Source organism: Triturus cristatus, chromosome 3_1, assembly GCF_964204655.1.
Source record: "Triturus cristatus chromosome 3_1, aTriCri1.1, whole genome shotgun sequence".
NCBI classification, from domain to species: Eukaryota; Metazoa; Chordata; class Amphibia; order Caudata; family Salamandridae; genus Triturus; species Triturus cristatus.
This window is the reverse complement of record NC_140583.1, coordinates 1,089,042,830-1,089,068,466: the sequence shown is the minus strand read 5'-3', so window position 1 is coordinate 1,089,068,466 and position 25,637 is coordinate 1,089,042,830. Positions and strand designations below refer to the sequence as shown.

The window sequence follows — 25,637 nt, the reverse complement described above, 5'->3', positions numbered from 1 at the left end:
TATAAAGACGCTATTCCAATCCTCCTGGAGAAATACAAATCAGCAGCCTAAGGCAGCATGCACCAACTTCAAGAGCCTAAAACTGACTCTCTAATTGTTTCCACATTCAGAAGGAAGCATTCATCTGCTCGGGAAACGCCTGCTGCACATGACAGGGACATCAGTAGGATAAATGTTGCTGGCAGAAAGGCTTGTACCACCAATTCTAAATCTTATAAAGCAGCAAGCGCAACAGCGCTCTCAGGAAGACATGACGGAGAGCTGTGGGAGTCGCTTCAGGATTTCTCTGAGGATCTTCCAAAACAGGGATGTGTTTGGTAGATCTCTCAGTTTCCTACTTTCTTATCCCACTGGTAAGGAAATACAAAGATATGTCTAAATTTCACAGTGGGAAACGTACACAATCAGTATAAACTTCACCCATTCGGTATGAAGTCAGCACCTCAGACCTTTTCTAAATACATTGCAGAGGAGGCAGCCAGCCTTCGCATAACATAGAATATTTGTGTATCCATAACTGGTTAGTAAAAGCTAATTTTACAGAAAAATCCCTTCAAGACTTCAACAGGGCTATAGGGCAGATGTACAAGTCCCTATCGCCATCACAGCATCACTTTTTCTGACATTGTGGTGGCTATAGGGGCTTAGCCTTATTTACAAGGCAGAGTTAAGCCACTTTTTGTTTAAATTTTTTTATAAGGGTTTTGCATGCATCTTTCCACATTGAACTTCAACGGTTATACAGGTGAATCATTTTAGCACATCATCATGATTCATTAGTTCAGCCTGCAGTGGGGGGTACATTAATCATGTGGCCATTAGATCCTCCTGATATGGTTAATGAGACATATCTCCCACAGGTGTGTTCTGATGGGCCCACATGTATGTTGTCGCAGTAGTGCCTATTTGTCCCAAGTTGTCCAGGGTCAACTCTGTCTCCCCTATTCCGTCTATGCAGCGTTCCCCTCACACCCGATATAATCGTCTGGGTCATGTAACTAGTACATCGGTGTTTGAACTGCCGATGGGATCAACTGCCAACTTCGGGGCGGCTTGGGGAAGATCGTAGGGAGGGGGGAAAAACTGAAACGGGAAAGAAGGGGAAATAATGAGCGAATCATGAGGGGGTGAGAGGGTGTGGGGCTGGCGGAGAGAAAGCTTCTGTGGTGAACTGTGCATGGACTGAATGTCTGTGCGTTGGACGTGTTCTGAGGTGAGCTGGGGGGGGTTGGGTCCACAGGCGGGCACGCTGTGTGAGTCGGGGCCCGCACTCACCTCTCATGTCTAGGTGCTCTATCTATCTAGCGAGCCGCCTGTGCCTACCATCGGTCCTGAGTGATTGGGGGAAGCAGGAGAAGCGTGGGGGTGGGTTGTGTCATGTCCTGTGTGTCTCCCTCTGCACACTTCTGTTTAAAGCGTATGAGGAGTTGTGCCCATTCCATAGATATCGGGTGTTTGCGGGCGCCCCTCACCTCTTCCTCTCACAGCATCTCTTCCTCTGCCGCACCCCATTTGAGCAACGCACCCGTCCAGGCTGGTCCCGAAGGTCCCGCTGGAGCCCTCCAATGCATCGCAATGTTCCTCTTCGCGAGGAGAATGGCCAATGACGCAAACTTCCATTGTACTTTTTCGGTTTTCTTTCTCGGGGATATCCCCAGCGCGCATCCCTCCCCCGTGGAGGCAGCTGGGAGATTGGTTGTCGATCGAATGGTTTGGTGCACCCTATCCCAGTGCCGTTGTATGGATGGACAGGTCCAGAACATGTGTTTGAAGTCGGCTTCTATTAAGTGACAACGGGGGCATTCGAACTGCGTATCGGGGTTGAACCGGTGGAGCTTGTCCGGGGTGAGGTACGCCCGGTGTAGGATATTGAATTGAATATTTTTGAATCGCGCGTTCCTGGATACCTTTTTTGGGAATTCCAGAGCTTTGTGCCACTCTGCGTCATGGAACACTCGGCCTGCGTCGTCTTCCCACGCTCCCCGGAGCCTGTCCAGGGAGACGTCCGTCAACTCCCGGATCGCCTTATAATGCCATGTGATTAGGTGCATACCTGCCCCCATTCGCAACACCGTGTGCAACACTGGATGCGTCGGGGGTTCCCCATCCCGTAGTTTCCAGAAGCGGCTACCACTTTCCAATATTTGCCTGTGTCGTAGGAACTGTCCCTGGGGGAGGTCATACCACTCCACCAGCTGTGCGTATGTCCTCAATTGTCCCTCCTGGAACAATGCCTCCACCTCTGTGATGTCATGATCAGTCCATACTCGGAGGGCTCTCGCGGTGTAGTATCCACTCCGCTGGGGGAATCCCACCAGGGGAAGTAGGGGGGAATATAGTGGTTGGCCCCTGGACATGCGGTGTATCCGCATCATGCATCTGCGGGCTATGACGACCTGCAGCGGGTGTGTGCGTGCCGGTTTAGTACCCGGCAAAAGCGTTCGTCGGATCGCGGGAAGAGGCAGTCTGCCTCTCTCGGTGGTCGTCTCCTCCACATGCCTCTCCGCCGTCCAATGGGACAACCACTGGAGCTGCGCCGCGAGGAAGAAGGATTCAAAGGACGGTGCTCCCAGGCCTCCGCCTGTTGTGGGTAGATGGAATGTGCGCAACGCCACTCTATGTCGAACACCTCCCCAGATCAGGGTTGCTAACAGCGTGTCTAACTCCCGGAAGAAGGAGCGCGGCGGGATTATAGGGAGGTTTGCAAAGTAATAGAGCATTCTCGGCACCATGATCATTTTTGCAATGGCGACACGCCCGATGGGTGCTAATGGCAACGTCTTCCAGAACTCCACCGCCGATCGCAGGCTAGTCAGCGCCCGTCGGTGATTACCCTCGAAGAGGTCTTTAGGGGAGTGGTAGAGGCACACCCCCAAGTATCTGGGGGCCGTCTCATCCCATGACAGCGTCAGAGTACCCAGCGTTATCACTAGGGGCCCTGTTTGGGCACTCAGAGGAAACATGGACGACTTCTCCCAGTTGACTTTAAGTCCCGAGGTCTCTCCGAACTCCAGCAATGTTGTCCAGATTGATGTAAGGTCGGCTGATATGTCATGGACATATATCAGGAGATCGTCCGCATATAGCGACACGCAATGGGTGACGTCCGCTATGGGAATCCCCCACTCCTCCCCCTCCCGCCGCAACCGTATGGCCAAGGGCTCCATCGCCAGGGCGAAAAGGAGAGGAGAGAGGGAGCATCCTTGTCTGGTCCCTCGGGTCACCGAGAATGCAGCCGATATGAGTTTGCCGATTCGCATCCTGGAGGTGAGACCTCGGTATAGGAGTTGAGTGTAGGCCAGCAGCGTGGGACCGACATTCACGCACCGCAAGAACTCGAATAGATAAGGCCACAACAGGGTGTCGAATGCCTTCTCCAGGTCCAAAACCAGACATGCCGCCCGAGGATATCTTTCTTTTGTCTGATCCTGGACGTGAAAAAGGCGACGCAGATTATGTGAGGTGTTACGCCGGGGAATGAACCCACACTGGTCGGGGTGTACCAATGCGGATCTGACTGTAGCGTTCCGCTAAGATTTTCCCTAGGATCTTGCAGTCGGCGTTCAGGAGCGTTATCGGCCGGTAGGAAGCCGGGAGCATGGGGTCTTTGTGCGGCTTCAAGAAGGTCACCAAGATCGATGTCCGTATCGAGTCCGGGAGTATTTTGTGGGCTAACGCCTCCTCGTATATGGAGGCCAGACGCGGCGCTAACTGTGCCGCGTACGTGTGGTAGTACTCGAGCGGGAATCCGTCCGTACCTGGTGCCTTCCCGCGCGCTAGGGACTTGATCGCCTGCTTCACATCAGCGGGTTTGATCTTTTTGTCTAGTTCCTTCCCGACTGAGGTGGGATCTTGGACATGGGCGACAGGTCTAGGAAATTGATGAGGTCCCCCGACGGTCCGGCTCGTGGGGACCGGTATAAGGCCGCGTAGTATCCGTGGAAGATGTGCAGGATGTCAGCCTGAGAGTGTTTGAGCTGCCCGTCGGAGGCCGTGAGTTCTGTAATAGGGAGTGGCATTGTGTCTTGTTTGACTAGCCAAGCCAGGAGGGATCCCGCTCTATTCCCCTCCCGGTGCATCTTTGCCGTGTATGCCCGAAAATTGTATTTGCGTAGGTCTCGCAGCGTTTCTGCATGAGAGGATTTGGCCGCCGACAATTGCGCTGGTGTGGCGTTCCCCTGGTCTACACTCTTTGATATTTCCTCCAGCTGGGTCTCCGCCCTCTGCAAGGCCCTGTCCAACACTCTCCTCACCCCCACCACTTGCTGGATGCAGTGCCCTCTGGCGCCGACCTTAAATGCGTCCCACTCTATCGATCTCGTGGTGGCCGTGTTGTCATTCTGCCGAAAGTGTTCCTGCATGTATTCCTCATGGGCTTGGCAGAATACCGGGTCTGTGAAGCACTCTCGGGGCATCCTCCATGTTGGGATCAGGGGGTGGGGTGGTCTCCATCTGAGGACCACAGTGTGTGCATCATGATCCGACACTATTCTACCTAGGCAGTCGGAGTCTTGTACTTTTGGTAAAAGCGACACTGAGCAGAGGAACCTGTCTAGTCGGACCCGCAAATCGTGTGGAATTGAATGAAAGGAATAAAGCTTTATGGTGGGGTGGAGAGTCCTCCGGATATCTGCCAACCCCCATCTGTCTGCCCAGCTACGGAGGCATGCAGCTTGTTTGTATGATGGTGAGTGTGTCTGCGGGGGGTGTGATCTGTCTAGGTGTGGGTCTAGGGTGCAGTTATAATCCCCTCCCAATAGCCATAGGACTGACGTGTGGTGTGCCAGTGTGTTTGTGAGTCTGCCCCAGTATCGCTCCTGTTCCGTGTTGGGGGCGTATATGCTTCCTATCAGTAGTTGTTGGCCCTCCAGCAGCCCCACTAGCATAGCGAAACGGCCTTCCTTGTCAATGAGTCTGCTTTGCTCTTTGAATGGTACCCCCGGTCTGATCCATATACGCGCGCCCCTAGCAAATGCGGAGTACGTCGTGGCACAGATGATGCCTCGCCACTTTTTCTGTAATCGGTCCATCTCCCCCGCTGTCAGGTGCGTCTCTTGCAGGAGTGCTACTTGGGCCTGCTGTCTCTTGATATAGGCATAAATAGAGTACCTCTTGTGGGCCGTATGCATTCCCCGGACATTTAATGTAAGAAATGTTATGTCTGTGTTAGGAATGCTGTGGGACATGTTGTGGGAAGTCGGGTGTATGTGTCTCTGTTGTATTGTGGACCCCCCATCCGCTGAGCCCGCCCCGTCGCCCGCCACCTACCGTCCATCTGTGCACTGTACCGTCCATGAATGCTGCCTTGCCCGTTCAGGAATATGCAGGGGATTAACACATAGGGTAGGGGAGTAAACGGCAACAACAATGGGGAACAGTCCCAATACTGGGGGCGTATCGCGCGAGGCGATGCGCCCAAACTGGATTTCATGTTCGTACCTGAGGGGGTGGTGACTTCGGTAGTTTCCAGCTCTCGCTCTAGTGGCTGCCCGTATATTGTTGATGTCTATAAAGGTCCTGCCCATGCCATGGCTGCTGTCAGTCTTCCGAGATCGGTGGGAATGTTGTTTTCCCGCTGCTATGGTTGCGTCTCATCTAGATGGACGTGATCTCGCTTTGCCGGGCTCATAATATGTTCTGCTCATACTTGTCCGTAGGGCAGTCTGCATCCGCCCCCTAGGTTATCTGGTCTGTTGATGCCTCGTCATATGAGTGTGTCTGCAGTCTGGGGGTCACCACGGGGGGCGTCATCGAGCCCTCCAGAGACCTGGGTGTAGCACTCCTCTCGTCGTCCGAGCTGAAGAGGTGTGGACCTCGTTCTGTATCCGATTCTCTTTCTTGGGGACTCAGTGTGGCCACCGCCTGTAGAGCTTTCCGACATTCCGCGATGATCTGTGCTAGGTTCGGTGAGCTGGCAGTGGTAGTGCCGGTCCGCACACTGATTTGCGTGAGGGAGACCCTCCGGGGTCGGCGTCCCGAGCGTCCGGGTGTCTTATTCGTTCGTGGGTTGGAGCTGTCTCTGAGGTGCCTTGCGTGCTGTTCCACCCAAGTGTCCGCTTCCTTCGGGTCTGTGAAGAAGTGCGTCTCGCCTTCGTAGATGATTTTGAGGCGGGCCGGAAAGAGGAGAGCATATTGTATGTTCTTCATACGCATGGCGCGTTTCACTGCCAGGAAGGTGGCCCGTTGCTGTTGGACCGCCCGGGAGTAGTCCGGGAACAGCATAACCTGTTTGTCCTCTATCTGCAGTCGCCCCTGTTGTCTGGCTGCTCGTAGGATAGTGTCTCGATCTTGATAATGGAGGAGCTTTAACAAGAAAGGGCGAGGAGGCATGCCAGGCTGTGGTCTACGAGCTGGTACCCTGTGGGCCCTCTCCACCGAGAAGAAAGCTGTGAGAGCTTGCGCTGAGTTGAATGTTGCTATCCAGTCGGTGATGTATTTAATCGGGTTAGGCCCTTCTATTCCTTCCGGCAAATTCATGATGCGGATGTTGCTCCGTCTAGAGCGTCCTTCTAAGTCGCCCGTCTTCGTTTCCAGCGCCTTTATCCGCGATTGAAGGTCCTGTAGAGTGATGTGATGCTGTTGTACCTGCGGTTCCAGCGTCTGGATAGTTTGTGCGCTTTGCGCGACTTTGTCCGCCAGTTTTCTGTGGTCGTCGCGGAGGAGGCCCAGGTCTGACGCCAGTTCGCCAAACTTCCCCTCTAGCACCACTCTAGATTGCTCAATGGCCGCTAGGACCTGATCTAGTTTCCTAGATGTGGGGTCTTCATTGATGGGCTCGGTTCCGAGTGGGGGCCCCGCAGATGTCGATGAGTTCGTTTTCTGTTGGTGTAGGGTTGGCGGCGCCCCTGCGGCTCGCTGGCAACCCATGGTGGGGGGGGGTCACCCTCCCCACTTCGATAGTTGCTCCCGTTCAATGGCTCCCGCCCCCGAGGTGGTCGAAGTTGCTTTACTTCGCCCCACGGGCCCCTCTGTGGGACGTCCTCCCTCTGGTCGGGTCCCGCTTTCTCGGGGGCGAGTGCGCCACTAGCGCCCCTCCAGATTACCGTCTCATTGGCGCTCCAGTCGCAAAGGGCGATCCCCGGCCCCAGCCGGAGCGTTCGCGGCAGGCTGAGTCCGCTTCCGTCGAGTGCCTCCGGGACAATCCCGTCCTCCGTGTGGGGATGAGCTTTCCTCTATCGCTGGCCCCAGGGAGGCGAGGTCGGCCCCGCTCTGCGAAGTACGGGGCTCTCCGGGGGCATCCCCTGTGCCGGGCAAGTCCCCCGCGGCCAGTCTGTTGCTGCGCAGTCGGCGTTGTGGGCCCCACACTCCTTGCGTTCGTCTGAACCTGACTGCCCCCGAAGCACGGTTGGGTATGTGTGGTAGGGCTCCCACTGCTTCACGCCCCACGCTTCTCCACCGTTCCCGCTGCCGGTCAGATCATGCGGCTATGCGTGGTTCGGGGCTCACCTCATTCCTCCGCCAGTAACCTGGATCGGAGCTCCGTTCATGCCCCACGGGGTTCCGTTGGTGCCTGCTTTGATTGCCGTCAGGGACCCCAGGCCCGGTCTGTCCCCGAGGGCTGCAAACCTCCCGCCCATTCACTGCCGAACGGTCCACGTCCTATCTCCTCCCGGATTTCATTCAGCTCAGGGGTCCCCCGCCGCCTCCACACATCGGCCGCCCGGGCCCGGGCTCACCTGTAGTCTGAGTTGCTCTGTCAGGCTGCTTGCGCCCCCGCGCGGGTCGGGCCGAGCACCCCCGGGCCTCCGCTCATCCGTGAGAGGGGGGGGGTCACCGATCTCCCACCTCTCCGGTCGCCTTGGCACTCGGTCCGTCCGGATCACCTCCCAGACTCCGAATTTGTTCCCACAGCTATGAGACACCGGTGTGGGTGGCAGCGATCCTCGGCGGGGTTGACTGCCTCCTGGAGCCTCCGCCGTCCCCTCGTCTCTCTGCCGCTTCTTCGGAGCAGATCACCCGACCGCCATCTTGGCTGCTGCAGGCGGGCGAGCTCCTGCGCGGAGTCTCCGGCGTTCCTACGGCCACAATCCCGGGGCTTTGAAGCCGACCGGAAATGCCCCCTCCGTTTCTGGGCTCAATCCGACCACTCCCAGGGTCGCTGAGGGCCCGGGGCAGGTAGCACTGGCTCGTGCACGGGCTGCCGAGCGGGAGCCTCAGAAAGAGGAGTCCGCCATCTTGGCTGGCTCGGCCACGCCCCCCCCAAGGCAGAGTTAAGCCACTTAATGTGGCTTAACGCTGCCTTGTAAAAATGGCCCCCTTTCCCGCTATGCTTAGCGTGAAAGGGGTGTGCAGTGGGTGTTGTGGTGGGCGTTCCACCACAACACCCATTGATTTTGACGCTGCCCCCTATGTACAAGGGCAGCGTACATAGGAGGCAGCGCCAAAATTACGATCAGGGAAAATCTGGTCTTAACTTGGCGAAGCGAGGAGAAATGCATTATTTCTACTCGTTTTTTTTCTTCTATGTGTGCTGCCTTGTGCAGCTCACATGGAAAAAGCAAACTGCCATGGATTGTTTATGTACAGAAAGGTCCCCCTTCCTGTACATAAACAATCTATAAAACAAAATGCCATTTTGTGACTTTCATGTGTGCTGCATGAAGCAGTACACTTAAAAGTGACAAAATGGCATTTTAGGATTGTTTATGTGCAGGAAAGGACACCTTACTACACATAAACAATCCACCTCTGCAAGCAGACGCCCTTGCACTATGGTGCAAAGTTGCCTGCGTTGGAGCTACACTGCTAAGTGTAGCACAAGCGCAGGGGCAAATGCAAGGCTGCACCATATCCTTGTAAATATGGAGCAGCCTTGCGTTTCTGAAGTGGCGGAGTGAGGCGTTAAGCCATGACGGCTAACGCCTCACTCGTCACTTCCTTGTACATATGACCCCATGTCTCATCTTCATCATCTGGGTCTTGACAGCAAATAAAATTACTGACTATACTAACCCACACACTAATATATTTAGCAGCCTCCTACATGAAGGGAAGAGAAGTGTCTCCTTCTGTGTATGAGTGTTGTTTTAATTCTGGCCTGTCTCGCCAGACTATTGTTTTTTGTTTTTTTAAATCACACATAATGTACATATATAGAGAGCTTTTTGATCAGCAGCCTTAATCTATTGGTCTTTTAAACTGTAATTCATGTGCCGCTTCTGCCCACCAAAACATAGAGTATGGGGCATTTTAGGCATTGGCTCCCTTCTTTGACTGACTGCACAAAGCCTGTGCACATTGTTCATATCCACCTACAAATAGTTTATTTATCTTCTCTGATAAAGCTGGTTCAAAATGAGCTTTTTATTTATTTATTTTTTAACTTTCCTTTAAATAATCACCATTTATTTTGTCTGCACTTTGGGTGCTAAGTTAGATGATTTTTTTCCCACTGCTCTTTAAAGCTTCTGTATGAAGCATCGAACATTATAGCCCCCTGTGATTTGAGTGCTTGATTAGGTCTTTATATATTTTTGGGACCTTAATAAATAAAAAAATCAACACATGGCACAACTGGAAGGCTGGTATTAAAATAACAATCATTAAAAAACTACCTGTCAAACTGGTGTGCATTTACTTTTAACCATAGGTTCTTCATGCTGTCAGTCATTGTTAAGTGTGTTTACAAAGGTGATGGCGGTGGTTGTGGCTCATATTTACACATCAGGAGTGCACGCATTCCCGTGCCTTCACAACTGGATGTTGAAGGCAAGCTTGCCACTGTCAGTCCCAGGCCATTCGGAACCAACAATCTCACTCATGTTTTCCCCAGGGTCAGGGCCGGACTGGCTATAGCGGGCACCGGGCACTTCCCCGGTAGGCCGCTCGGGTGGGTGCTGGTTTTGGCTCCCTGGGGGGAGGCGTTTTTGTTACAGGGGGTCAGCAATATCAGCCCCCAGTATCAAAATCGGCCGAAACCGGCCCTCGCAAACTGCTCGGCTGCACTCCCCCTCACCCTGGAGGGGGGGGGGCGGCTGAGCAGTTTGCCAGGGCCGGTTTCTGTTCCCAGTCGGGCCCTGGCCAGGGTTCTCCACCATGAGCTGAAATCCCACCATCAGTCAGTGCAGAAGATTCACTTTATAGGACCCATTCTGGATACAGTAGTGTCTGAAGCCTTTCTGCTCCTGAAGTGATATGTTCCCGATGTTCCAGCCTGGACTATTCTTAGGCTTCTTTGTCTCCTGGCCTCATCTATTTTGCTGGTTCCTCAATCCCCTTGGAAGATGCAGATTCTGCAGTGGAACCCCTGCTTTCAATGGGCTCAACACAGGGGGTGCGTTTCGGACACAGTCAGTGTTGCAGATGAGGCAGCTCAGCAGTGCTTAATTTGTAACAAACACAGTGACAGGACCCTTGTCAGGAGGCCAAAGCAGGTTGCTTTACCAATTGCCCCTGCCAGCGCTGCTAATGACTGTACCAGCACAACAACTACCATCTCACTCCTAAAAGTGTCACAGTAGAGACTATTCCAGGCCACTAAAAGCTAGAGAAATGGTTTGGGCAGCAGGTATTTGTCATTTAAAATGCATATTAAATAACTGTTGTTGTGCACATTTCAAAAGTAGCAAACAGCGCCCCAAGTGGCTAACTGCCATAAGAGCCAATGTTGACTAGTAAGTGCCGGTGCTCAGCAATGGAAACCACCGGCACAAATTAAACACTGCAACTCACGACTTCCCATGGTGGATGAAGGATTACAGCCTGACTTGAGGAAGCCCGCCCCTTTCAGATCTCACAGTGCTGACGGATAAGTCAACTGTGGGCTGTGGGTGGAGGAAAAGTCTTGGATGACATGGAGATCAGAAGCCTCTCGTCTTTGGTGGAGCAGAGGGAGTACATTCACTTTCCGGAGCTGTATGGTATCTAGTAGGCTCTTAAGGGCTTACTAACTTCTACCAAGGGCAGTCCTGCACAACTCAGGAAGGACAACTCGACCACAATGGAGGGAGTCACGTGTTGTGGCAGTAAGAGCTGAGACTATGACACTGGCAGGACCTTCAAAGAATTTCCTTGACTATCAGCCAACTGGCGGTGTCCATGAACACCAGGGCAGATGAGCTCTGTAGGTGCCAGCTAGATGACCACAAACAGCATGTGCATCTGAAGGTATTTAAAGGAGTATTTGCTATGGGTGTATCTTTTCTCCGCCTGAAGGAATGCTTATTAGTGAGCCTTTTGCATGCTACAGTTTCTGCCTCATGGCACATATTGTGAAACCGCTTTGAGAACATCGTCCATCTAAAACAATTTGTCTCATTCCTCCCTACCCATTGCACACTCCTTCACTCATGCTATCCCATAAGGTTCCTCTTCCACTGTAGATAAGGTTGCGGAGATTTCCTCTACCATCGGTAACCTTGATAAGCAATCTGCTGCTTTGTTAGAGGCACCTGCCACATTCTCCACCTGAAAATTAAATTCAGTTAGTTCTTCACCTCATCTTTTTATCCTGGAAGTGTGCTCCTATCCTGCATGAGAAAATCCGGACCAAACAACGATGATCAGGCCTCACAGTTAAGGGTATGCCCCACAGGAAAACATTTAAAGTGATGAATTGCCCATGACATGCTCGATCACTGAATACCTTTCCTCAGCTCACTTGATTGAACATGAGGAAAATGCAATGACCCTTTCTTCATCATCTACAATTTGAGACAACACTGCCCCAAGTCCACTCAAACTTGCATCAGTAGATAATAAAGTCCTGCGTCATATATCAAACTGTCCCAGAAAGGGCAATGCAGCAATGGGATCATTAAAAGCAACAACACAGTCTTCAGTCTAATCAAATCTACAATTCTTCTTCAGCAAATTCCTCAGCAGTACAGAGAGCATGGCAAAGTTGGGAATACATTTGGCACAACATTCCGATAGGCCCAAAAAAGACCTGATCTGATCTTTATTGACAGGAGATGGTGCTTCCTTAATGCTCTATGCTAACTCAAATTTGGGACTTTCACCTTCTCCAGAAATTCTGTGGCCAAGATATGTGACAAATGGTACCCTGAATGTCAACTTTTCCTTACTCAAAGTGAGGCCACAATCCTGCATCCTGTTTAACACCAATTTCAAAATGTGATCATGTTCAGACATATTCTGCCTGCAATGAACCCAAGATTAAATTTGGAACCTCCCTCATTTTATGCGCCAATTGAATGTCATTAGCCTTTAGAATGATTTTATGCTCCAAACAATTAAAGAAACCAAGGGTGTCACTAAAAATTGGACGATACTCGCTATCATTGTTGTTATGGTCCCTAATGTGTCTTAATAACAATAGTTTTCCTATAGAATTCAGATTCAACATTATTCACATACCCCCCTGGCGCTGCCAACCCCAAGAGATTGTCTCCCGTTTTGCTTCACATTCAGGCATCACAATCCACTGTGCCATCATCCTTCACACTCAAGACAAACCTTTGGTGACATCCAATTACAGCCACGCCTTGCATTATTTGACCTCTACATACTCTGGAGTAGTGACCTTTCTTGCCACACCTCCTGCATGTCGCTAACCTTGCAAAACACCCAGAGCTGTTAGATAAATGACCTTCACTGCCACACCTAAAACCTTTTATCTTATTATCTGTGTTATCTTTTTTCTCTTTACTCAAAGACCGCTCCCCGTCTGGATCAACAACACGCTGTACATTTGTTTGTTTTTTTGTTTTACAGAGTTTTATATAGCGCAAACTGGACGAGAAGGTATCGGGTATCAGAGCACTTTACATGAGCACCAGTTGCATTACATGAGGACACATTAATTTGTTTTAGGCACGGGAGATTAAGTGATTTTTTCCACAAACCTCAATCGTCCCAGACTCGCCCATAATGCCCGTTACTGGTATGTCTCCCTTTCTCCCATCTCTCATTTCATGCGCCCACAAAGTGGTATCCCTTCAATGATCAATATTGCTTCCTTTAAATTCGGGTTTCTTGTCAAGCTCTTATGTTGCATCCTTGGATTATTGGTGCACCTCACCAGCTGATCCCTAATTAAGGGATCAGATGATGACTCAAACTCACATTTACGAGCTAAAGAAGCCACGTAGCTCCCAATCGTCTCCATTTTACCCTGAATCCCTCGTAAAGAATTTATGTATCTCTAAAACAACATTGATTTGAGACCCGCAGTGCTCCTCTAACATCATTGCAGACATCTTAAATAGATCCGAAGGTTCACCCTCTCCTCGCCCCATTGGTATTTTATCATGGCTTTCATACACATTTCGTCCCTCAACCTCCAGGTCATACAATAACAGCTTATTTCCATACAGCGGAACATTTCTCTCCCCCTATAGCCAAAAATATAAGAATCAAAAAGATTTTTCCATTGTTTCAAACCCAACAGTGGCTTACTCTTTTCTGAAAGAAACTGTGGGGGCTGAGACATACTAGCTGTAGCCTTGGCAATAAATGAAACTAGAAATATCCTAGAACTCTAAAGTATTTGAAATTACAGACTTTACCAGTTATTAGTATCGTATGTAGTGAAAGTCCCCACCAAATGCAAAACTAGCATTTCATTGCACACCTACTAGAGATCCCATGAAACAAGCGCAGTTCTCTAACTTGTTCATTAGCTGTGTGTGTCAGCGTCTTCAAACCGACGAACATGCTGGTCTGTAACTTGTTGCTATGTTGTGCACTTAAGCGCGTTGAAGTATACTTGGTTTTCCAGCAAAACTGACAAGTTTGCTGAGTCATACTCTGTTGGTAAGCTGTGCGTGACAGCGCGCTGAAATGTCTTCAATTTCTCGACTGTGGAAAATGCTGCCTGATAGTGTACGCCTCATTGCACTTTATGGCCCAATCCAAAATGGCCACTGGTAAATAGACGTGTGGGGTTTCCGTAGCTATGCCCCTGAAGACCTCAGATCTCAACATGCACAGCGCTCCCAGTAGGATTCACGCACTGGCCAACAGGTGCTGTGCGCACTGTTCTGCACCAAGTCAGCTAGACGTAACTGCAGGGTACCTGCACCAGTCCAGTGCACTGCTCCGATACACCACTAGACTCATGGGGATCATGTGCTACATTTTAAAAGTTAACCCATAGCGCGTCTACTACCCCGCAGCACCTCAGCAACAATAATAATGTTCCATGTAACAGCATGCTTCTCGCTTCTCACCATAAGACTAAGAAGAGTTTCTTTCTAGTTGATTGCATTGTAGATTGTAGCATTAGGAGTCACTAATCCAAATTGACTCACTGGTAGTTCTTGGTTAATCTTCTGAATTTCTCGTCACCAGTGCTAAGTTGTACTCATATCAAAGGAGACAAAACTCCAGTTGTGGGTTCAAATTGAGATGTATTAATTGAGGCTAGGAGTACCAGAACCACCAACCTCAAGCAAGCTCCCTTCTTCTCTCAACTGCCACCATCAGAACTCAACTCAGATCACACCAAGTTTCCATAGGCTATAACAAAAAGTGGTTCTGAGCCCATGACAACAATAAGCTATGAGCAACGATAATACCATGTTCTGCATAGAAGAAATCTTTGTTGAAGTCGTGAGCAACCCTCCTGTTTCCCCAGTCTCTATTTTTCAACAGCAAAGCTTTGGTCTAGTGGGAGACTACCAGTGGACAGACTGTTCCCTAATTCTAGTGGCTATAAAAAGTAAAAGAATCTCCAAGAGCGGACTGGCACAGAAAATAGGCCTGTACACCAAAATAAATGTGGCCCTAATTAGTGAATTAGATAGCTAAAAAAGTTTTTAAATAGGGGCCGTTTTGAACTTGTAAAGACACACTGTATAAGTGTTTTACGCTGTATGGAAAACTGAATGGACTTGACCTTGCTGCAGGCAATGTTTGCTATAATATCAGAGTAATTAACTGTAAAAACTGGCCGAGCAGGCCATAAAACAGGCCCACAAACAGCCAAAAACCTGGCCGACTGACTGAGATCAGTCAATTGGGCATTATCTGATTGCCCTACAGGCAGGCCACACTAGAATTATGTGGCAGGAGAGTGCCAAATTATACAGCAGGGTTGAGTAAATTATGCTGCAAAAAAAGGTAAGTTATGTGGCATAATGCAGAACATTTTGTAATAGTATTACTTCATTATTTCATAATTTGTTTAACTTGGTACCACTGTCTGGGCATTGGTTGCACCTCATTAGTACTACTTTAATACCTAAATATAGCGATAAGCAACAAAAAGGTGACAAGTCCAGCTTTGCAAAGAGCCTTTCTCTGAGTGGCACCATATGTTGCTGCCCTTTTAGTAACTTTTGAACCTTTTTAGCAAGAAACAAATTTCATTTTTGTTAAAATCTGCAGATTATGCGGCAGATGATGGATTATGTGTCAAATGAGGCAAAAATATCATTATGCAAAAATTGCCGCTGCCGCACAATTGCATAATTCCAGTGGCCCTGCCTATGGGGTAGTCTGACCCGGACTATCTTGCACGCATATAATATTTTTTTCTGTAGTTTTGCGTTCTCAGGTTGCATTCTGTCTCAAACTGCCTCCTCTTAAATTCCTAAAACTTAGCATTAAAAACTGACCTTGACGTAAAACATCTAATGGCTGCCTCTCCTTTTCTTTCGGATGACGCTCTCCTTCCTTTCCATCCTCTGCATCCTCTTCTTTAAGTTACTTCTATGTTTGCTCACTTTCTAATATTGTATTTTTGCAAATTATCCACATTTCATTTAAAAGGTCACAGCCTTCTTCTTTGAAGGTCAGATCCTACAGTCAACAATATCTAATTTCCTCCAGCTCATCTATCAATCCCACCAACAATCTGCATGAACTCACATACTGCTCCAGCCACCCACTTATGACCACATCTAAATCCTATTTATTTAATACACCACAAAAAAAATGAAGGAAACACATTGAATAGTTTTCTTGTGAGCACAAGAATAATCCCAATAACTGACAATAACCAACTAATCACATGGTTAGCCGCTAATCTTCAGTTCCTGAGCAGTGTGCTGCCTGACGTAAAGTGCTTCAACGCATCATCAGGGGTAGTAGGCACTTCATAAATGCAATCACAGTACAGTAGAGTTATCATATTTGTTAAGCATCCACTGGAATAGCATTCCTTCCAGGGAAATATTTGGCGATATTTTCGATCAAATGGAGTGTTTCACACTTTGTCGAATTTATTTATTATTTCGCAATGGCTGAGATGATGAGTTTATTTTAAATTTAGAGAAGGCTGAGAAGTTGAAGATCAGTGCCAGCATGGTCCCCCTAGGTCAGGCAATGTTAATAATGTGAGTCAATCAGAGGGGAGTAATACCACTATAACGTCCTTCCAATCCTTAAAAACCTTAAGAGTTTTTAAAAATACTCCCACCCACTACTAGGCCCCACAGGGTGACAATGGAGGAGGAAGCTCCGTAGTCAAACATTCGTCAAGGGCCGTGTCCTGCCGGTACCTGGCGATGCCTCAAAACCCTGCATGTTGGGTGTGTTAATTTCACACCTTTAAACACTGAATATTAGTGGCGCAAGGGCAACGCAACTCTTTGATAAATTTGGCCTTGAGTCTCCTTTCAGTTTCAACTCCTCCTCCTCGGGCTGTTGTGTTTCTTGTAACAGTGCAAAGTCAGGCACCTTTGTAGCCAGCAGAGAATTATTTTGACATAACATAACTGAAGAAACTATTCACGTTAAGGGAAATTGACAGATTTATTTGCAGTGTTGACTGATCTGTTATGACTCTCTTCCAACTGGAGCTGGAAAAAACATTTTCACTTACCAAAGCGCACAGGTATAGGGACGGGAAATGGGAACCAGGTGGCTGTGTGAAGGTAATTCGCATATAGAACCTACTAAGTCGGGTATTTGATACTATAATCAGGTAGTATGAGAGTGCAAATAAACCCAAATATATGGCAGAAGGAACATGAAGGTATGTATTCACTGTAGTAAGTGTTCATCTACAGTGCTACAAACTTTAACCAGACTGGATATGTCTGGCATATCCAGGTTTCATTTGGCAATGTCCTATTCAGTTCAGAAGAACCCAATAACACATAGGCCCTGATTACTAGTGGTGGAATTCCACCCAGAGTATTAACTTCAAGTGGAGGTCCACCATCTGCAATTATATATGTCACAGGGCCCCGAAATATTGAGTCTGCAAACTCTGTGCACAACAGTCCCATGACCAGTGGCTGTGGACGGCAGCACGTTGCGATTCCTGCAGGTCTGGACTAGCTGTAGCGGGCACCAGGTGTTTTCTTGGTGGGCCGGATCGGTGGAGGCTGGTTATCAAACGGTGGTGGACTTTTTTTTAACTGGGGGCCGGTTGTGCAGCAGCGCTGCAATATCGGTCCCCAGTAACAAAAGTGGCATCAGTGCTAAAGCGGCCAGCAGTGCTTCTCACTAGCACCCGCACAACACCCCCCCCCATCCCCGGTCCAGCTGTATTGCCGGGCTGGTTTGGTTTCCCAGCCTGGCCCTGGGTCCCTGCCTGAGTCCTGCAGTAGGCAATGTCTGAAACCTGCTATAACACCCCAGACCGCCATTCCACCACCCACTGGCAACCAATGTCCCGCTAGTACCTAAAGGTTCATGCAGGTCCATGCAGCTCTTCCCCATTCTGGGGAGAAACCCTATCATTGCTGGAATTTGGTGTGGGGATACCAGTGAGAATGAGAGATTCTGCCCAGCCCCCTTACGACTGCCCCACTTGGTATCTCACACCCAATTCTGGCAGTCTGTAGGCCTCATTGTTACCTCTTAGGCCACCGTGGTGCAAGGTACTGGTGGGCAGACATGCCATGCTTGTGTGACGCTTATAGCGTTTCATCGTAGATGTGAGACACATCTTGAAAATGCATAGAACAATCACGGCCTTAAGAGATTGCTGGAGCAGAGTTTTCTTTTAGAAAATTCTGGGCTTTTGAAGCTCTGGCATGTCTATGCGTTTTATTAATTCATTAATAATTAACAACTAATTATTTGTCTTGTGAAGGTATGTTTCAATAATCAACTCGTTTGTCCTAACACAAGAGAAAGTTACATGAGGGTTAGCTTATTTGTGCTGTTCATGTATTCACAATAACGTGCAAGTTTTCATGTTTAAACGTTGCTGTGTGCTATTTATTTTGAGCACAAAACGCTGTCAGAATTAATGCTTTTTATGTCGCAAAGCTAGATAAATGCATACACATAAGGGTATTAGTGGGGTTAACACTGTTTAATCATTATGTTGTATTAACGTTGTTTTATTTCTTTTAAATTGAGATGGTCTATTGTGGCCTATGGAGGCCTAATTCTTGTCGGCTGACTTGAAAGCCTGGCCTCGAGTGAATATTTCTGTGATGTGGCAAGAGAGACCCCTGCTGGAAATCGGTTGAAGACAACTGATCGTAGTCCTTCTATAAAACTTTCCATGAGGACATCAGCAGTTTGGAGGATCTCCAAAAGAAAAGATTTGTCCTTGGTGCACAAAGGAGCTTCTGAAATGAACAATGTGCTGAAGCCGGGTTGCCGAGGGAAATGAACGAGATGGATACTTTAATAGTTTCTGTTTCTTGGTTCCTGTTCCGTAGTTTACGTATTGTGACTTTTCCTGAGCGGAGATTTCAAGATGTTGCAAAGTTACATCTCTTCCTTCTCGTTCTGCTCAGTGATACAGTTTTTCTTGCCAAAATTTATGTGAGTTTCCATTGTATTTCTTATTATAAAAACTATTAGCTTAGGGAGGGCTCTCCCCACTCTTTCGTCGCCTTGGCCGCGTGAACTTGCGTTGCTGAGGCCTGATGCTGAGGACTATCTTGAGAGACTTTACCGAGAGACTGGTCCTGACCCGTTCTGACACTTAGTTAGAATAGGTAACTATGAGAAATGATTTATTCTGATTGATTTACTTTGACTAATTTTAGATAAAGCAATATAACTTTTAAACATGGTGTTGAATATTCTTTCTTGTCAATTATTGGGTGTATTTTGATTATTGTTGTTGTATAGTTTGTATAGAGTATGATTAAGGATAACCACTATAATCAGATCCTATCGTCCTAGATATAGATGCAGGGTTTTTCTTCCCACAGGTCTTATGCCGGTAGAGTATTGAGCGTATGTTAGTGAAATGGGCCCTAGCGTATGAAGAATGTATGTGCGTGCAACTGTGAGATTACTCTATCTGTGGTAGTGGGCATATTTTTGATACCCTGATCTGTATCAATTTCTCTGGTAGCAGAGGATGGTTGTAGATGGTTGTCTTGATCTGATAAGATAAGATAAGATTGCTTGTAAACTAGCTTATTGATTATTGATTTATTTTGATGTTATTGGTATATGTACTAATACTATATGTTGGAGTCGTCATGTTGAGTTATATGTAGTGCTTCTGGAATTTGGAAGCTGAGGAAGCAGTTCCGTAGTAGGGCAGAGTAAGGTGTATATGCTGCTCTCGGGAAAGACGGGATTGTAAGGAATTACGTGTGACAATTGAAGTTGCGCGTTCACATTGTCTGGGTTCGGAATCAGTGACATTGTCGTATGTTACTATTAGACATTTCTGGTATATAAGGAGTGTGAATCATAGTGAAGGTTATTTGTGAAACTCTGGTCTTAAGTCCCAGGGATCCGTAAGGATTTCCGTTAAAGCTTATCGCGGGAGGAGTAATAGGTATTCTCTGAGCTTGTTAGAGGAACTGGGCAGAGGTAAGCTGCTTAGTTGTTGAGTTATAATTCTGTACAGAGACAGGTTGTGCTGTTCTCGAGAAGCAGGATTCTGTGTGCATGTACTATATTTTTCTTGTATGAATGTGCGTGAATGCATATACATTTATTGACTGTAAGACTCTTTGGATAAGTCCTAGAGAAAACGGTTATGCGATGTATGAAAGTTGTTGATTCTTGAGAATAGACTCTCTTTTACTATTCTGTGGTTAGCGAAGCAGACAATGGAGATGTTTTTATGTTGTAACTAATAGATTTTGTAGAAATTTTGATACACGAAGTCTACTGAGAGTTTTGTAAAGGAGGGGTAGACGAGTGACAGAGACAGGAGACAGAGACTGCAGCGACTGTTGACGTCAGAAGGTCCGCGCACTGATTGGATAGTGAATCAGAATAGGGTTCGCGCTGGGATTGGTGCGTTAGTGTGAGTCGCGCAGGGATTGGAAAAGCTGTCTAGTGACGTAGACGCTCCAGGATTGGTGCGTTAGTGTGAGTCGCGCTGCTATTGGTTGAGAAACTCGTATTGTATATTTATAATACGGAGAAAGTAGAGAATTTGATAAGCGCTTGCTAAAATGTATTACCAAGAAGAGAAAAAGAAAAAGACCTTTTTTGGAAAAGTTAAAAAGTGGTTTAGCAAGGATAAAGAGGTTAAAACAAGAGAGGGTGAGTTGTTACCTCCAGCGAAGACGCCTGCATCCTTCATGGCTGTGAAATATGGACTGCATACCTGTATATGGTTGCAGAATTGGGTTAAGTATACTAAAGAAGATGGTGTTCTAGCATTTCCGGAACATGGTTCATTTAATCTGGCCGTGTTGAGAAACTTACGGGAAAAGATGTTATGTCTTGACCCGAAGCCGAGACCTACACAGTTCGAGGCTTTAGTAGAATGGGAAGAAGAAGTTCATGACCGAGAAAAACAAAGGTCTGGAGGGTATTACAGGTACATGTTTGGGAGGAGACATGATCGGGAAACACATCAAGATCGAATGAAAAGATGGCGAGATGCTTGTATGTCAGAGGGATTATATCCAATGAGAACAGTTGAAGCTTCTGCTCCTTCGACAGAAAGAGCTTCTGAGTCAGACATGAGAAGGTATGGAGAATATGAGGATGAAGTCTTAAATGACATGATTTACAAGAGACCACCTCCATATAGAACAGAACCAGATGAGAGTACACCAGTTGTTTCTCCGATAAGAGATACAGTTGAGAAAGAAAAAATGACACCTGAATCAAGGGGTGGTAGTTCCTTCAGGGAGAGAGAGAGTCGAGGTAGTGAGGAAAATGCTAGAAAATTAGCAAAGACGACAACAGAACTAGCTGAGAAGATTAGAGAGTTAACAAAGAATCTGGAAGCTGTTACGGTACCTGTAACTATAGGTCCAGTTATGCCTGTGTTTGACAAACAGAGAGCAGGTGAGAATGGACTGGTAATTCCATATATTGCAAATGAATCGACAAATTCAGTTGGTCCTTCAGGAGATTCAGAAAAAAGGACAGGGAGAAGTGACCTGAGACAAACCAGACATGACACATGTAGTGAACTATTGGATGTCAGTGAACCTAGTTGTTCAGGGATGCCGATTTTAGAACCGCAGAAAAAAGTGGTTCCAGTAAGAAAAACTGCAGAAATAACAGTGGACGATTTAAACGATTGGATGAAAGTTCTTCAGAAAAAGGATAAAGATTCACAAGTTATTGATGTAGTTAAGTTACGTATAGAATTAGAAGAGCTTGTGACAGGAACAGTTCCAACAGAAATCCTGAAGAGTCATCATGATGGTGAATTAATGTTTATGTGCAAGAGCATAACATGGAGAGCAAGAAATACTCATGATAGACTAAGAGCGATAGCAAATGAGCAAGGAGTTGACATTGATAAAGTAAAGGCTTTGCAGAAGACGTACAGGATGGATTTCACTGAGAAAGACATTGAAAATTTGAATACTTCTGGTAGAACAGGACAGATTAAAGAAATGGTGGCATTACTGCGTAGATGGGGTGATGTAGAAAAGTGGAAGGATAGGTGGTATAAGAAAAGAGAGGAATCTGAGGATAGAACAACTGTTTCAGCATTTCCAGTGAGAGAAAAAGAGAAACCAGTGGAAAATTATCCCATGAGAGAAATACCTGGAGGAGGATATGTACATGTTCCATGGACCAGACAGGATATTTTATCATTTACGAATGATTTCCCTCGATTGAGAGAAAAGCCCGTCGAGTGGTATAGGCAGGTAGATAGGTTTGTGAAATTGTCAAAAGTGCTGTGGGTCGACCTGAATAGTCTGTTTGATATAATTGTTCCAGCAGACTTGTGGACTGAGTGTAAAATAGTTGTGAGTTGGCCTACTGAGGAATATCCAAGAGATTCGAGAACAGGGGCACCAGATCCAGAAGTGATGAGGAAGTATGATCAGGTGATGGTATACCTGAAGAGTAAAGTTCCTCCAAAAGAGACAGACTGGGTTAAGATAGATCGAACACAACAGGAAGCAAAAGAATCAGTTCATGCTTTTTACGAAAGGCTAATACTGGCATTTAAACAATTCAGTGGAGATGAACACCTGGGTGACAAGGATTTGAGTCATTTTGTATACAGGTTTGTATATGGTCTTAGACCTGAAATTGGTGAGAGAATTCGTGAACACACAGTGGATTGGCAGAGTAAAAAAGTAGATAAGATTTTGAGACATGCAAAATATTTCAGTGATGAAATTGAAGCAAAACAGAGAAAGCTGAAAGAAAAAGCAATGTGGGCACAAGTGAAAGTTGCAGAAAGACAGGAAGCACAGTTAGTGGAACAGGCAAATAATCCAGGAAATAATGGAGGAAATAGACCGAGATTTGCAGGAAAAGGAAGGGGAAGTCTTGAAGAGGCGAAAAAGAAGTTCCCATGTCACAACTGTGGCCAACTGGGACATTGGAGATCTGAATGTCCTAATCCACCATTAGTGAATAATGAGGGTAAATCCTTAAATCAACAGGTGCAGAATGATGGGAATAACCAGCAGCAACAACAGCAGAAAGTGGTGAGACAGCAGCAAAGTCAAGAGCCAAAACCGCCCTTACCGCAGAATAGAGGGGTACAAAAGTACAATCAGGACTCAGGATTCTTCAATGATGAGCAGGTAAACAAACCGAAACGTACTAATAAAGTACAGCAGTACTTGTTAAAAAGTGAAGGGAGTGAGTCTGAGGGTGATTATTGACGGTGCCGAGGAGAGGAAGAAGAGTGCATACTTGGTGCAACTCTAGAAATAGACCAGGCAGGACCATTTGTGGATGGGAAAATAAATGAAGAAGGTGTTACTTTTTTAGTAGACACAGGTGCGACAAGATCAACTGTCAGGTCAACAGATGTTAAAAATCTTCCTCTCTCGGATGAAGCAATCCAAGTAGTTGGTGTAGCCAATACACAGATCAGAACACGTCTTACTGAGCCAGTAAGAGTACAGATAGGGAAATTTTCAGACATGCATAGATTTATTGTTTGTGACACGAGTCCAGTGAACCTGTTAGGTAGGGACCTATTGTGTAAAATGAATTGTACAATTTTTTGTACACCAGATGGAATAGCTTTTGAGACACCGGATGATGATGTTTTCTACCGAATGACTCTAGAGAATAGTGAAAATGAGTTAATTGGTGCATTTCCAGTGTTCAATCCGGAGGATTTGCCTCAAGTGCTGAGAGACACAGTGAAAAGAGCAGTTTGGGATTTTACAGGAGAGGATGTGGGATTGATGAATAATGTAGATCCAGTGAAAATTGCAGTGAAAGAGGGAATTACATATCCTAACATTCCTCAGTATAAAATGACACCAGAAATAATTGAAGGGATAACTCCTATAATTGAGAAAATGATTCAGCAGGGAGTTCTGAGAGAACTACTGAGTAGTCCGTGTAATTCACCGATAATGGGACTGAAAAAGCCTAATGGCAAGTTCAGGATCGTGCAAGACCTGAGAAAAGTTAATCAGATTGTGGTGGCGTGTTGTCCCATTGTGCCAAATCCATCAGTGATTCTGTATCAAATTCCACATGATGCTGAGTGGTATACAGTGATTGATTTGTGTCATGCGTTCTTTTCAATTCCATTGCATCATGACAGCCAGCCGATTTTTGCATTTAGGTTTGGCCAGCGTATTTTAGCATGGTGTCGTATCCCACAGGGGTATACGGAGAGTCCTTCGATATTTAATCAGTTATTGAAGAAATCGTTGGAAAGTTTGATCATGCCTGAGAGCTCAGTGCTGGTACAATATATTGATGACCTACTTGTGGCATCAAAGACACGCGAAGCTTGTGAAGTAGATACCATAGCTTTACTGAATCATCTGGCAGATGGAGGGTTAAAGGTATCTCCAGCCAAATTGCAATTTTGCAAAAAAGAGGTGCATTATCTTGGACATAATATTGAAAAAGGTCTGAGAAAAGTGACTACTGACAGGATCAAAATAATCAAAGAAATGAAAGCCCCGAAAACCCAGAGAGAAGTGAGAATGTTCCTGGGTATGGTGGGATATTGTCGTCAGTGGATAATTAATTTTTCCCTGATAGCAAAGCCACTGATTAAGCTGACAAAAAGTGAAATGACAGATCCATTAGATCTGGATGCAGAACAACTGGCAGCATTTGAAGAGCTCAAAACTAAAATGTGTGAGGCTCCAGCTTTAGGTATGCCAGACTATGAAAAAGAGTTCGAACTGTACTGCAGTGAGAGGAATGGATGTGCACTTTCAGTGTTAATCCAGAAACATGGGCAATTGAGAAGGCCTATTGCATACTTTTCATCGACACTTGACACTGTAGCCGTGGGGTTACCAGGTTGTCTGAAGGCTGTAGCTGCGACATGCAGAAGCCTGGAACAGAGTGAGGGAATCATAATGGGGTATCCTGTAAGGGTATTCGTACCTCACAATGTGGCAATTCTTTTGACAAGAAGCAGAACTCAGCATATGTCGCATAGTCGGTTGACTAAATATGAAAAAGTGATTCTGGGAGCATCAAATGTGACTCTTGAAAGATGTGTGAATGTGAATCCATCGACACTCTTGCCGGATATTGAAAATGTGGGTATAAAAATGGAAGATGATCATGATTGTTTGGATGTGCTTGAGTACTGTACAAAACCGAGACCAGACATAAAAGATATTCCCTTATATGAGAATGACCATGTGTTGTTTGTGGATGGATCATGCCTGAGAAATGATAATGGTGTGCTATGTGCAGCATATGCAGTGTGCAAAGTTTCAGAGATCATGGAAGCATCACCATTGAAAGGAGTGAAATCTGCGCAAGTTGCTGAATTAGTGGCATTGACAAGAGCTTGTGAGATTGGGAAAGACATGAGAACAACCGTGCTGACTGATAGTCAGTATGGATTTGGAGTGGTGCATGACTTTGGCCAACTGTGGCTACAAAGAGGTTTCTTGACATCGGGTGGAACCCCGATAAAGAATGCTGAGTTGATTGGAAAATTGCTTGAGGCGATACAGCTGCCTAAGGAGTTGGCGGTTGTAAAATGTGCCGCACATGTTTCAGGGGATGATTTTATCACTGTTGGTAACAGGTTTGCCAACGATGTGGCGCAGTATTGCGCTAAGACCAACCAATCTATTAATCGGAGTAGGATGGAGGAAATGTCTCTCCTTTCTGTGATGTTTACTAATGTCCTAGAAACGTGGGATGAAGTAAAGCAGTTACAAGATGAGGCAGGAGAGGAAGAGAAACAAGATTGGGTTAAAGCAGGATGTGCTCCAAGAGAAACAGACCATGTTTGGGTCTACAGAAATGGCAGACCAGTAATGCCAAACTCAATTTTGTCGTCAATGGCAAGGATGTATCATGGTCAGGGACATCTGGGGAGGGATGCAATGGTAAGGTCCTTTAAGCAGACCTGGTACAATGCAAAGTTTAGAACTATTGCGGAGAGCATTTGTCAAAGATGTTTGATTTGTCAGCAA

General features: G+C 46.8%; 1 protein-coding gene across 1 annotated transcript in view; it reads right to left on the bottom strand.

Moving 5' to 3' along the window:
* The window catches only part of GRIK4 (glutamate ionotropic receptor kainate type subunit 4), a 1,510,174-nt gene that overhangs the window by 1,393,281 nt on the left and 91,256 nt on the right, over positions 1-25,637 (bottom strand). The window lies entirely within an intron of this gene.